This window comes from Puma concolor, chromosome E4 (assembly GCF_028749965.1).
Source record: "Puma concolor isolate L17-30 chromosome E4, mPumCon1.1.hap2, whole genome shotgun sequence".
Lineage (NCBI taxonomy): Eukaryota > Metazoa > Chordata > Mammalia > Carnivora > Felidae > Puma > Puma concolor.
Genome location: NC_141683.1, coordinates 12,834,582 through 12,847,664, shown reverse-complemented (window position 1 = coordinate 12,847,664; position 13,083 = coordinate 12,834,582).

Here is a 13,083-nt window from a genome sequence, read left to right as displayed (position 1 = left end):
ACAATCCCATGGAGCCAGAAACACTCAGTATCTGGTCCTTTACAGAGAAAATTTGCAGACCCTTGGGTAAGCCACAGCTTGGTCTGCTAAACAAGATTACCTTGATTCGGGAACTGAGAAAGATATCTCTTAATGGACAAAACAATCTCTGAATGGTCATGGATGGAAATATATTTCCAGAGGCACACGCATTATTCTGCATAATAGAATCAATTCTCAGTATATACTTCCTCTCTGGTAGAAGCCTATCATTTTGCCATATTGGAGCTAGGGCAGAGTCATGAAGGCACTCAGCATCACGTACTGTAAATAAAATTGAACTCTCCAATGGCTCTTGTTCAAATCATATTTATAAGCACTATGGCTTGCTTTCATCGGTGTGTGTTTTTCTTCAGAATTAAGTAAAAAAAAAAATCTCATGACATAACGTTCATCTGCTTAGGAATTATCTGAAGATTGTGGAAAAGCCATCATGGTTTTCAATGACTTTTTTTTTTAATTGCCAACCATCCCTTTTGACTTCCCTTTTTACTTTCAAAAGGGAACATGAAAAGAATCACACTCCAGCCCTCTAAACATAATTCCCTGAAGACCAACTGATCAAGTTGACTCTCTTTTTGACTCAAAAACATTCTGTGTCTATATTATCTGTCCAGCTAAAAGAGACTGATGAAACATGAATGAAATTAATGCTGTCCCAGTTCAATAGTTTCTTTCCAATTGTTTTTATTTTGCCTAACCAAGTCACTTGGCCTCAGTTGCCCAAGTCATGGGAGCTTTGCTCGTACTGGATACCCTTCACTCTAATCCCCAAAGCCTCATATCCTGTTTTTCACTCTCTCTTGATTTTAGCAGATGTTGTCTATTAATGTGTCTGAGAGCTTAGGATGTTCCAATTATTGACTAAAGAAACAGGCTGTTTTCACTCTGTGTGCTTCCCCACAGTTACTATCCATTTGTCACTTGCAAGAGTGTGACCATCGGGATAAATGAATCACAAATTAGAATATGTGGAATGATCAGGCCATGAAGATTCAGACTCTGGGGATCAGAAAGCAGCAACGCCACAGCTGCCCCATTGTACTATCACAACAACTCATAAACTCTCACTTGTCTCAAATGATCCAGGCAAAGTTTCCCTGTTTTTAAAAATCTGCCATCCATCTGACCTTCCTTTTTTGGGTGTCAAAACACAGTATAAATCCAGAGCTAAGCTCCGAGTGGGTAGTGAATATTGTCTTGTTGGTTGAACGTAAGTTCACTGGGAAAGCTGGACGAAGCTGAAGCTAGAAATAGCAGCATGAGCCCTGATCATCTTGCTAAGGCATTTGGTGCTTATGCTCAAGGCCACAGAGAGCCGGCAAAAATGTTTCACTAGTCAGAACAATTGGGTGCTGGAGCTCCGTTCACTTCTCATTAGCTGGTTGGTTTGGGATATTTGTCCTTAAGTTTTACCAGCAGTTGAATGAAGAAAGTAAAAACCACTTTATGCAGATCACAGCATGGTTCAGCAGAGTAAATGAGATATGTGTGCAGAATGTGTATAATGATAAGGCTTAACGATTGCCATCATATTCATCATCATAGCCCAAGTTAGCCAATGAATTTCAACTCACTGAAACCAGATTAGCAGAGTAGACCCAAAATGCCTGGGCTTGAATCCTGGCTCTACATCTTCCTATATGGTTTACCTAAGCTTCAACTTTCTCTTTCAAAGAAACAGTTATACTAATAGTATCTACTTCACAACCTACTAAATGACAAATATTTAGGGTGGGAATTAAAAGAATGCATGTAAAACATTTAGGACAAGGCTTGACACACGGTAAGAGATAAGGGTTGGCGTTACCATCATCTTCATTAATAGCTCACAGTGGGAGCGTAGGTGGGTGTGAAGGACAGAGCCGCTTTACCCCATATCACACGCCAAGGAGTATGGGCAGAGTCACTCCAGTGGAGAAATGTTCCCAGTCCATAGATGTCTTTCTTAGATCAGTGAGCAGCATGCCTAGCTCAACAAAACGTTAGTTACTTCATTCAGCAGTGAGCATTCAACAAACATGTGTTGAGGACCTAATTTATGCCACACAATGTGGAATACAACTGAGGAAGACCATCTAGAATTTAGATTGCACAAACCAAACAACAGACTGTGATAAGTTCAGGGTGCTGAAAGAATCCACAGCAGAGTCACCTAATCCATTCCAGGAAGACTGGAAAGGGCTTCTTAGAGGAAATAATGGCTAAGTCAAGACTTGAAGCAGGAAGAGGAAACGGCCACGAAAAGCAGCATGGGGCAGGAAGGATGTTTCATCAGAGGCAACAAGATGGGGAAAGTCCCGGGGCAAGAGGGGTCATGGCAATCCATAGACTGAAACAAAATTAATATGGCTGGAGAGTCGAATATAATGGGGAAATATGGCGTAGAAAAGGAGTCTCGTGGCAGAGGGCACTGAATGTATGTTATACATTCCAAAGCCACCAGAAAATAAAAGGTTTCAAGCAAGGGAATGTGATATAGCCATCTTGGCATTTAGAAAAGAAATTGAAAAAAATGAGTGGCTGTGTGTAGAGAATAAAGTTGCCTAGCTGAGAGATAATCATGACTTCTACTTTCCACCCTTAACAATCAGCCATTTAAGGGCAGCAGCAGGTAGGTTTGAGATATCCGAGGACATGAGGAATGGTGAGGGACTGAACAGTAAGCCACAGTTCCTAAGAGTGGAGGAACTCTTGGTTCTTATCTCCGAGTTTCAGTCGTGCTCAGTGATCAAGAACCATAGCGTTCCAATTTATAATGACAGCATGTGACAGGGATTCAAAAATTATACAAATGTATGTGCTTGCCATATTTCCCACCTCCCCCACCCTCACCTGCCTTTGAAAAAAAAAATAGGTTCTTGCTTTTGTGCTCAGCTTTTATAACCTTCTTTGCTGCAAAGAATGAAGAAAAAAAGCTCCAACACAAAAATTGAAAGATATCAAGAGACCAAGTTGATTTACCTAATAAATAATTGATCCAGAAAGAGGAGGAAAGGGGCCAGAAACATAACTGTGTTTGTAAAAGTTTGGGAAAGCTTAACACAGAGAGATATTTCAGGGTGCGGGAAAGGGTAGGAGACATTAGGAACAAGATAAATGAGGGGAAACATATTAAGGAATTTTCCTTTCTTATAAATGATGTAATCGCATAACAGTGCAGCAAGATGTAAATTGTTTTTCAGTTATTTTGAAGGCAGGACAGGCCTTTCTCTGACTGTAACACCATGCTGAAATGGGGCCACAAGACCCCTAAGCTATGAAGCTTACCTACCTAATGAGGAGACTTCCCCAAAACCAAGATCCATTTCCAAAGAAAGTTTGCTTAGAATTCTCACTCAGGAGGAAAGATAAGAGGAAAAAATGAAGAACCATTTTTTTCCACATCCCAATGCATAGGATATAAAGAATTTTGGCAGACGCTGTTTTTTCCCTTCCAATTTATGCTCACTTAATAGTATTTAATAAGAAAGGTCTTGGGAAAGATGAATGAAAAAGAAGCTCCAAGGAAAGAATGTGGCCCTGGAAAACCCTGAGCAGCTACACTGGGGAGGGAAGAGAGTTGATGGTATAATCATTATCTGCTCAGAACACAGCAGAGGAGGGACTGGTGTTCTTTTGCTGCTTAAAATATTTCACATAAACGAATCAACCATGGAAGCTAAATCAAACAGTTTAACAGACGAGAATAAGATATCTAAAGACCACAGAAATGAGAGAAAATTACTGCTTTAATCGACCAAAAATGTAACTGTGATTTATAAGGAATTCAAAAATATGTTTATCTCTTATTATCAGAAAGCAATTATCCCAAACAAACAATTGCTCAGCCTGGTGGGGAGCGAGGAGTGTTTGGGAGCCTAAGAAAGCAGGCCACCCAAGGCATTGGAAGGTGCAAGGCAAAACAGTGCTTTTCTAATTGTTTTTTAATTTTATTTGTTTTTAAGAGAGAGACAGACAGAGCACGAGCAGGGGAGGGTCAGAGAGAGAGGGAGACACAGAATCTGAAACAGGCTCCAGGCTCTGAGCTGTCAGCACTGAGCCCGACGCGGAGCTCAAACTCACAAACCACGAGATCGTGACCTGTGCCGAAGTCGGACGCTTAACCCATTGAGCCACCCAGGTACCCCAAGAACAGAGATTTTCTTTGCAAAATTGTGTCTTTGAGTCTCAAGTTGAAACTTACTTTGTTCACATAGCAGGATGAGGGCTTGGGATGTTTTGTTATTTTCATTCTGAAAACAATAATGAGCTTGTCTCTGAACAAACATTTTATCTAGTCTATTGCACAGGAAGTAGAAAGTCGGGTGTAACTGAGAATGTTGCATAAAACCTTCACATTGCCACCAAATGGCTAGCAGCCTGTATTTTCATTCTAGACCCAGAAAAGGGGAAATTTATGGGAAAGGGAAATTGTGTGTGTATATTTGGATACTAGATGTTCATTCACCATCCACATTTATGGAAAAGCTGAGATATTCTATTTTTAAACCTTGACGTTCAGCTATAAAGGAAAATCAGTTTTGAATGTGCATCATTGGAATAGAGTTTCTCCCATTTGTTCCGGACGCTAAGAACTAATTACCAGCTCCACACTGGTTGGCAGCCTCTGTCAGGATGCCACGGCAAGACACACACTCTAGTCTACAAATAACAATAGAGTGTGTGGTTTTCCTCATTCAGCGGGATATGCCGATACATGCACACGCAGGGAACTCTTTCCCCCGCACAGTCCCCAAAGAAGGATGGAACAATCAGGATCAATCCTTGTATGGTCGCAACCCTGGAAACCGAGTGAGCAATTACCAGGGACTCAATCCAGGCATCACGAAAAGATGCAGACGGTTATTAATCGGTACTTGAAGACACACAGTACTTTCTCTCCAATCCCCTGCTGCCCACAGAAGAGAATCAGAATCAACAACAGGGTCATATAGAGTTGCCATTTCAGTCCACTTTTATTTCTAAATGATTATCTCAACTTTGAAAAACAAAGGTGGCAAGTAACTTATCATTGTGTGCGTGAGTGTGTGTGTGTGTGTGTATGTGTGTGTGCGTGTGTATAAACTGAGTAAGGTCAGCTGCCCTTCCACAAATTTCCTGGACTACTAATGAGCACCCAAAAGCAAAAGACCAAATTCCCAGGCCAGTGTTTCTCCCATTAGACCGTGGAGTTTCCTGTGGCCATGCCTCCAGAAAGGGCTACAGCAGTGTTATGCTGTTACAAACCCCTATGACAAAGTTCTAATCTGCCCTACAGCGTAGCAGTGAATTAAGTCATTTCTTTGGTGGTCATTAAGTGATACAGGGGATCCCTGCCACACAAACACGGGTATTACTTTTAAGCCCAATAGCAACCATACACTGACAATCTACTTATCAGTTAGAAGCTGTAAAAATATACATCACCATATAAACAATCACTTGGCATCCCTTTTTCACTTGGCATTTCGTAGACATTCTCAAAATGCTGGTATTCATCCTGTCACACCATGTAATGTGTGGATGAAGTAGGACCTGGGAGTATTTTGAGGAACCACTAAGTTCTGGGGACCTCTGGATTAATAGAGATACCAACCAGGAAAAGTTGGATTATTCTAAAGCCAGAGCATACTTACAATTACCCACCAAAGCCAAATGTAAATTCTAAGTCGAGTTTAAACCTCTTCTGTAAATCCTTTAATAATTATCTTCCCGGATCCATCGTGCAGTTGGAAAGGGCTTTCCACCATAGATAAGTTACAGAACATACAATATTCCACTTAGAATATTTTAAGTATGAATTTTACAATCTGCAAAATTGGGTCAGGCTTATTCATCAAAGATCGCTAAAACAAGAATATCACTGTTCTAGCCGTCACTTGGATCATATTTACATGAAGATATTACGTGAAGCCTACTGTGGTGCTCCCCTCTTGTTAGGAGTCTTTTTTGTTTTTTAAGATGTCCTCATGGGGCATCTGGTGGCTCAGTTGGTTAAGCGTCCAACTTCAGCTCAGGTCATGATCTCACAATTCATGAGTTCAAGCCCCACATCAGGCTCTCTCCTGTCAGCATAGAGCCTGCTTCGGAACTTCTGTCCTCCTCTCTCTCTGCCCCTCCCCTGCTGGTTCTCTCTTCTCTCTCTTTCTCTCTCTCGCACGCGCTCTCTCCCTCCCTCTTTCCCTCAAAATGAATAAACTTTAAAAAAAAAGACATCCTCATTATGGATATGAGAATGTAAGAAATACCACTTTAAGTTGGGACCAAGATTCTTCCAGGAATAACACCACCATAGGACATAATAGTGGGAGACCATCTGTTTCTTCAAGCAAGATGATTGTGTAAGGATTGTATGCATGCAAACTGAATATCTTAAAAATTACTCAAAACCATGAAATCTTCATTTCAAATGGAATCATTCATTCAACACTTGGAGTTCTGTTCTTCCTGGAACACTAATTCTAAGGAGAGAAATTTTCTGGGGTTGAAAATCAGAGCCGATGAACACTTTTCAGAGGGGTCCTGGGGTAAGTTGTCTTTGCTCATATGCTGCCTTTAAATATTATGTCCTCCTCTGAATGACTGCTCAGGGTAAATTCATCTCCATTCCTGGAAAAAAATGACGCTAGGTGACAACACAGGATCATACTGGAAAAAAAAATATTTCCCTTGGGATATAGACAGACACAACCCTCGGTGATCATCAGTAAGAAAGTTTTCATCTCTCTGAAATAGATCAGAGCTGTGAAAACAGTAGAACTGAAAAAATGGTCAAAAATGTATAAATATTATGTCCAACCCCACCACAACAAGCTAAGTGTTGGAGTTAAACACTGGGATTAAACAATATCAAAGGATAATTCCAAAGAGCCTCCTCAGCTTGTGCATGATAGAAATTATAATAGATGATTCCAAACCTAAAATTACAAACTGTTCCAGTTGGTGAACCTAGAAATTATTGGCTTATATAAAAGATAATACTTGAGGTCTAGTACAATGAAAAGTTTCAGCCTGAGGGAAAAGAAAAGGTAAAATGCATTTGTAACATAGGAAATGTAGTGTTTCTCTGACATAGTAAAATGGTCTCAACTTATCCTCAAACAAATGTCACTTTGCTGATAAACATGTCTCAACCAGATTGGCAAAGATGGGACGAGAAATCTCTGAATCTTGCCTGGTGTTGCATATTAAACTGTTCTCCTTCATAGGGAGGAGCAGTGGATACAAAACCATGGGAATTCAGTTGGTGTTGGACGTTTGCCCTAAGCACATTTTACAAAGAAAAGCCGTTTGTGTATGGAAAAACAATAATCTAGTCAGGAGCAAGCCCCTGTGTGTTTTGCAATCAAAGGGATAGTTGCGGAGCTCTAACTTGCTTGCCAATGTTACAGGGAGTCTTCAAAAAGCTAAAACAGCAGAGATTATAAAGTCCATATGTTGGCTGACCTATTCCTGGTCCTTCTTGGAAGAGCAATGGTAGTTAAAGGCAGGCAGAAGGGTGGGTAGCAGCAGGTGGGTCATGAGTTTTGGATTTACATTGGGTTGTTTTTGTATTTCCATTAAGTGAGAACTGATGGAATCCCTAGGATAAGACTGGAAACATCTTTCTGGCCCTTCTAAATAGGAGTCATTCGACTAAGACCTATCTGTGACACACGTGTGGAAAAAGCAATAGTGTCCAGGTACATGAATGTGAAGTATAGCAAACCCTTGACTATAAAGATTAATTAGAACGGGCACTACCAGAAATATGGACATCATCCTGAGCAGTATTTCAGGACCCTTCTTCTTCAGAGGAAATAGGAGAAATCATTCATCCTCACAACAAAGGATCCAAAGGAATCACATAGTAGGTGAGATACCTGTTCTCCAAAGATTGGCTTCATAACATAGACATTATCTCTGAAGAGATATAGTATCAGTTATTCATTGCTACATAACATACCAAACCCAAACTCAGGGGAGTTAAAAAACAATTTATTATTTCTCATGATGCCGTGGGTTGATGGGGCTGAGCTGGGCAGTTCTCCCCTGCCTGGTAGATCCAAGGTCATTCACGTGGCTTCGTTCATCTGGGCCATCAGCTGGGGCTGGAATGTCCAAATGACCTCTCATGTTGCACAGCCTCCTGCCACATGATGTCTCATTTAGTAGTCTAGCCTGAGCTGCTTTCCAGCATGGTGATTAGTTTCCAAGAGGAAGACCTTGCAAGATGACAAACCCCACTGTGCAAGCACTTTACCAGTCTATGCTTGCACTGTGTTTGCTAACACCCCATAGATCACAGTCATTCACATGGCCAAGCCCATGTGCATTGTGGAAGAGGCTACAGAAAAGCATGGGTACTGGAAGGCAAGTTTCACTGGGACCACATATATAACAGTCTATAACAGACTCACAGGGAGTTTGCATCCCATTACATTGTATCACATTATTTGTTTTCTAGTATATCAGTATCACATTACATTCGTGGCATTGCATTGACTGAGAAATTCAAAAGCAAAGTGTGACTGCATTCGGCCACAATAACCGGTGGAAAAACTCCTTGCCACTCCTGGGGATGGTTGGTTTATTAACTATCAATTTCACCTCATTCCCTCCCATCCCACTAACGTAATCTCGTCTTTTCACATCACTGAAGTACACATTTTGAAGAAAGGATACCAAGCCAATGGAGGGAAGATGGCTGCCATCAGATTTGCAAAATACTTTATCATGTTTGTATTTTATTACTGTGAATTAATTACTAGAATATGTACACTTGCTTCAAGTTTCTGATGCATTTATGAAAGCCAAAACTCCTTTGGGCCCTCTTGGCTGCTTTACAGACCAAGGTGGTCCCCCTACCTGAGACCAGGCCAAGTGCTCTTGCCTGGGATCCTTAGTCCATCTTGGCACCAAAGCATTACGTGCCAAAGTCAGATACTTAAGACAAATCATTTCCAACTGGCCTGTCACTCCTTCAATGAATGAAAACCAACTTTGCCTCCAACTTGTCCCTACCCCTTATCTTCTTAATCTCTTCATTCCTCACCCATTGTTGGGCTTTCTCCATACCCGCTCCCCCACTATTGACTTACCACTGACATCACCCTCCACAATCCTTCTAACACCTTCTTGTTGTTGTGAATATAGCTACAATAATCTTTTCACTGAATTCTACACCTACCTACCTCTCCAGCAGAGCATATTATGAGCCTAAAGCCTTCTCTTTCTGCTTTCACATACTCTTCTACTCTCGTGTAAAAGTTCACCTTTCTATGAGATCTGGACCATTTGGCAACATCACTCTCAAGCCCTACTGTGGCCGTCTACAACGTGAATGCTGCTGACCCCAAAGTCCATTTCTCTAGTCAAGTCCTCCCCTGACCCAAGACTTCAGACTTGTAGCTATACGTCTGCTGCTAGAAATCTCCACCTGTTTATACCACAGCCGTCTTAACTTCCACGGTTTGAAAGCGGACCCACTGTCTTTGCTTAAAGTGTTCCTTACTTCATTGTCATCTGTATCAACATTACCCTTAAAAACTCAGAAGTCATCCTTGATGATCTCCTCTCCTTTATTCCTCGTGTCCATTGGTCACTGAGTCCTGTAGGTTTCCAGTTGAAATATTTTTAGAATCCTCCTCCCTCTTTCCACCCACTACAGCCTATTTCAGCCCCCAGCATATCTTCCCCGCCCTACTGACGCCATATCCTAACTAGCTAACCCGCTTCCAATTTCGTTATCCTTAAGTCCTTCCTGTGCACAGCCACCAGCATGAGAACTGACAAATCCAACACCGCCATTGCTTAACTTAAAAACACCAATGAGTCCCTATTCATTTCTTTTGCAAAGCTTTGAGCATTTTCTGTATGCCAGGCATTGCTCGAGAGCTGAGGGTACAAGAGTGAACCAGACAGTTTTAGTCTTTATAGAATTGCATTCTGCCGGAAAATACAATAGCAAAATAATTTTTGAAATAGATCAGTAATACTATGTCAGGAAATGATAGGTGCTCTAAAAAGAAAAAGGTAAAGGAATAGAAGTTGTCAAGAAGTGTCAGGGATGACCTTTGAGGGAAAGCAGAATGAGAAAAGGAGCCAAGGAGATTCTTAGGGGAAGATGGCCCCACCAACCTCAGGATGAAGTCTAAGTGTGTAACACCATAGACAAAACACTCTGCACTGACTTCTACAAACTTTCCCCTCTCTTTACTACCTCTCACTTTCCACCAGCAACACTGAGCTGTCTTAGTTCTCCAGAGTCACCGTCTATTTCTTACTTTTACTCCTTTGCTTACATAATGCCCTCTGCCTCAGATGGTCTCCCCATTGGTCGCTCCACCACAATCTCCAGGCAGCTTTTCCTGATTGTCTCATCTACACACACACACACACACACACACGCACACACACACAACACATGGAGTTTACTTCTGTCATCACCCTCATCATATTGTTTTATATGGTAATAACATTAGACAGTAAATTGAAAAACATGAATTTAAAATGTTGTAATCGAAAATATTAAGAGTTTTATTTCATGCATCCAACTTGAAATAATGTATATCATCAATTTGTTTAAATCATGAACAGTTGTTTAATTTCAGAGTCAGCACTCTGTATGTCTGCCATTAATAAATGATAGTGCCACTTTGACTAATAAGAGAAAGGGCTGCTGTCTTTGACCGATTAGGAAATTTGTCTTGAATTTTGTTCTTTGGTTTTTGGGTTGTTTTGTTTAGTTTTTGGTGTCCCTATCGGATATTTATAGTGTGTTTTTAGTTCCTCCATGTCCAATTTACCAATTAGGGGTCATTTTTGGCATAGCGATATGCCTAGAAACATAGGAAAAAATACTATTTTAGGAGGAGGTTAAAGGAGCAGAGCTAGGAAGTCAACTGAAAGGTTTAAGAGACATAACTGACATACAGATAGCTACAGGTGTGTATAGTATAAAATTTGGGGGTGCCTAGGTGGCTCAGCCAATTAAGCGTCAACTGTAGCTCAGGTCATGATCTCACCATTCATGAGTTCGAGTCCCACGTCGGGCTCTGTGCTGACAGCTCAGAGCCTGGATGGAGCCTGCTTTGGATTCTGTGTCTCCCTCTCTCTCTGCCCCTCCCCTGCTCATGTTCTGTCTCTCTCTGTCTCTCAAAAATGAAGAAACGTTAAAAAAATTTAGTATAAAATCTGGTACATTTTTATAAATGTATATATCCATCAAACCCATCACCACAATCAAGAAAATGAATGTATTTATCACCCGCAACTCTTTCTGTGTGCCCCTTCCCTACCTTCTCCTACTCCTTCTCTGGGAGACCACTCACCTATTTTCAGAAACTCACTAGTTTCAGATTCCTCCACGTTTTTGTGTGAACGAATAATCTATTCCTTTTTATTGCTGAACACCATTCCATTATAAGGTTATTCCACTATTTGTTGATCCATTCACCCAGTTGTTGACCCATTTGAGTTGTTTAAGTTGTGGGCTGTTACCTCTGTTGCTGTCATTACCATTTTTACAATAAAACTATTTGAGGCAAGGTCCAAAAAAGATCAATACATAACTCCATAATTACTATTGCATTTCTTAGCTGAAATACATCTGTAAAAAGAAACTTTCCCTCATCAGCGTTTTGGTTACACTAAAGTATTCTTGACAAACATATAACCAGCCTACCCTCACACAGTGACTCGTGGCTGACAGGGTCCCCCAAAGTGTTATTGCGCAAGGTCACTTTATGCAGAAAATTCATTGTGTCCAGAATAATCTGCTAACTTCACCGTATCCATAATAATTTTAAAAGCAACAACAGGGGCGCCTGGGTGGCACAGTTGGTTAAGCGTCCGACTTCAGCCAGGTCACGATCTCGTGGTCTGTGAGTTCGAGCCCCGCGTCAGGCTCTGGGCTGATGGCTCGGAGCCTGGAGCCTGTTTCCGATTCTGTGTCTCCCTCTCTCTCTGCCCCTCCCCCATTCATGCTCTGTCTCTCTCTGTCCCAAAAATAAATAAATGTTGGAAAAAAAAAATTAAAAAAAAAAAAAATAAAAGCAACAACAAAAAGCCAGCACGGACGCTGGAGGGAAGCAGAGCAGGATATGAATCAAGATATCAGTTCCACCCACTGTCTATGCCTCCGAGTACAACTTAAGCTACCCATCCTTCAGTTTATTTACCTGTAAAATAAAAATAAAATGTGTGTCCAGGATTGTGGGGATGAAAAATGATATATATATATATATATATATATATATATATATATATATATATATATAATGCACAGTGTAGGGCTCGGTAAATGATGGCAGCTATCACAGCAAAGCACAAAGACTATGATCGTATATAAAACAGCATTTGGAAGGCCAAATCCTGTACTAGAAAAAGCCTAAGTTTTAGAGTCAAATTGGGATTCAAATTTTGATTACGTTTTATCCCTTTGCCACTGAACCTCAGGTCCTTCCTCTGTGAGATGGCAATAATAAGATACCTTATACATTCATTGAAAGAAGGAGATGAAATAACGTTTGCACAGTACTTGGCATATAGCAGGGATATCATAAATTTTAGTTTGCCCTTCTTCCCATTTTTGGCAGTGATATTTGTTTTCATACTTTTCACCTATGTTCAGTATATACAGACAGCCCCTTAACTTTATAAACACGTGTAGTCGTTGGTTGCTAAAAGCAAAACTTGCACAATGACTCCAGTCAGGATTACCATCTGAGAAGCGACTCGCAACTACCCATGTATTCAATTCTTACATCCATCCAGGGAGCACAGCTCTCATTCCTGGGGCCAAACCATACTTTCTTCAAGCAATGATCTCATTCAGAGCTTCCCTCTCATTTCTCTCCTACTTCCCTCCTGCAGAGCCCATCTATTTCTATTATCCTGAAGGCCTTGGTGTCCATGGGACAAGCTGTACTTCCATCATCTTCAGACCTGGAATTCGCTCTGCCCAAAAATATTTATTTTGTTAAAGCAAACTGGAGGATTCGCAAGTTCACGCAGACAGGAGGTGTCTGTTTTTGCCAAGAATGCTCCTTTCATTTTAAGGACATTGTTTCAGGCACCAGA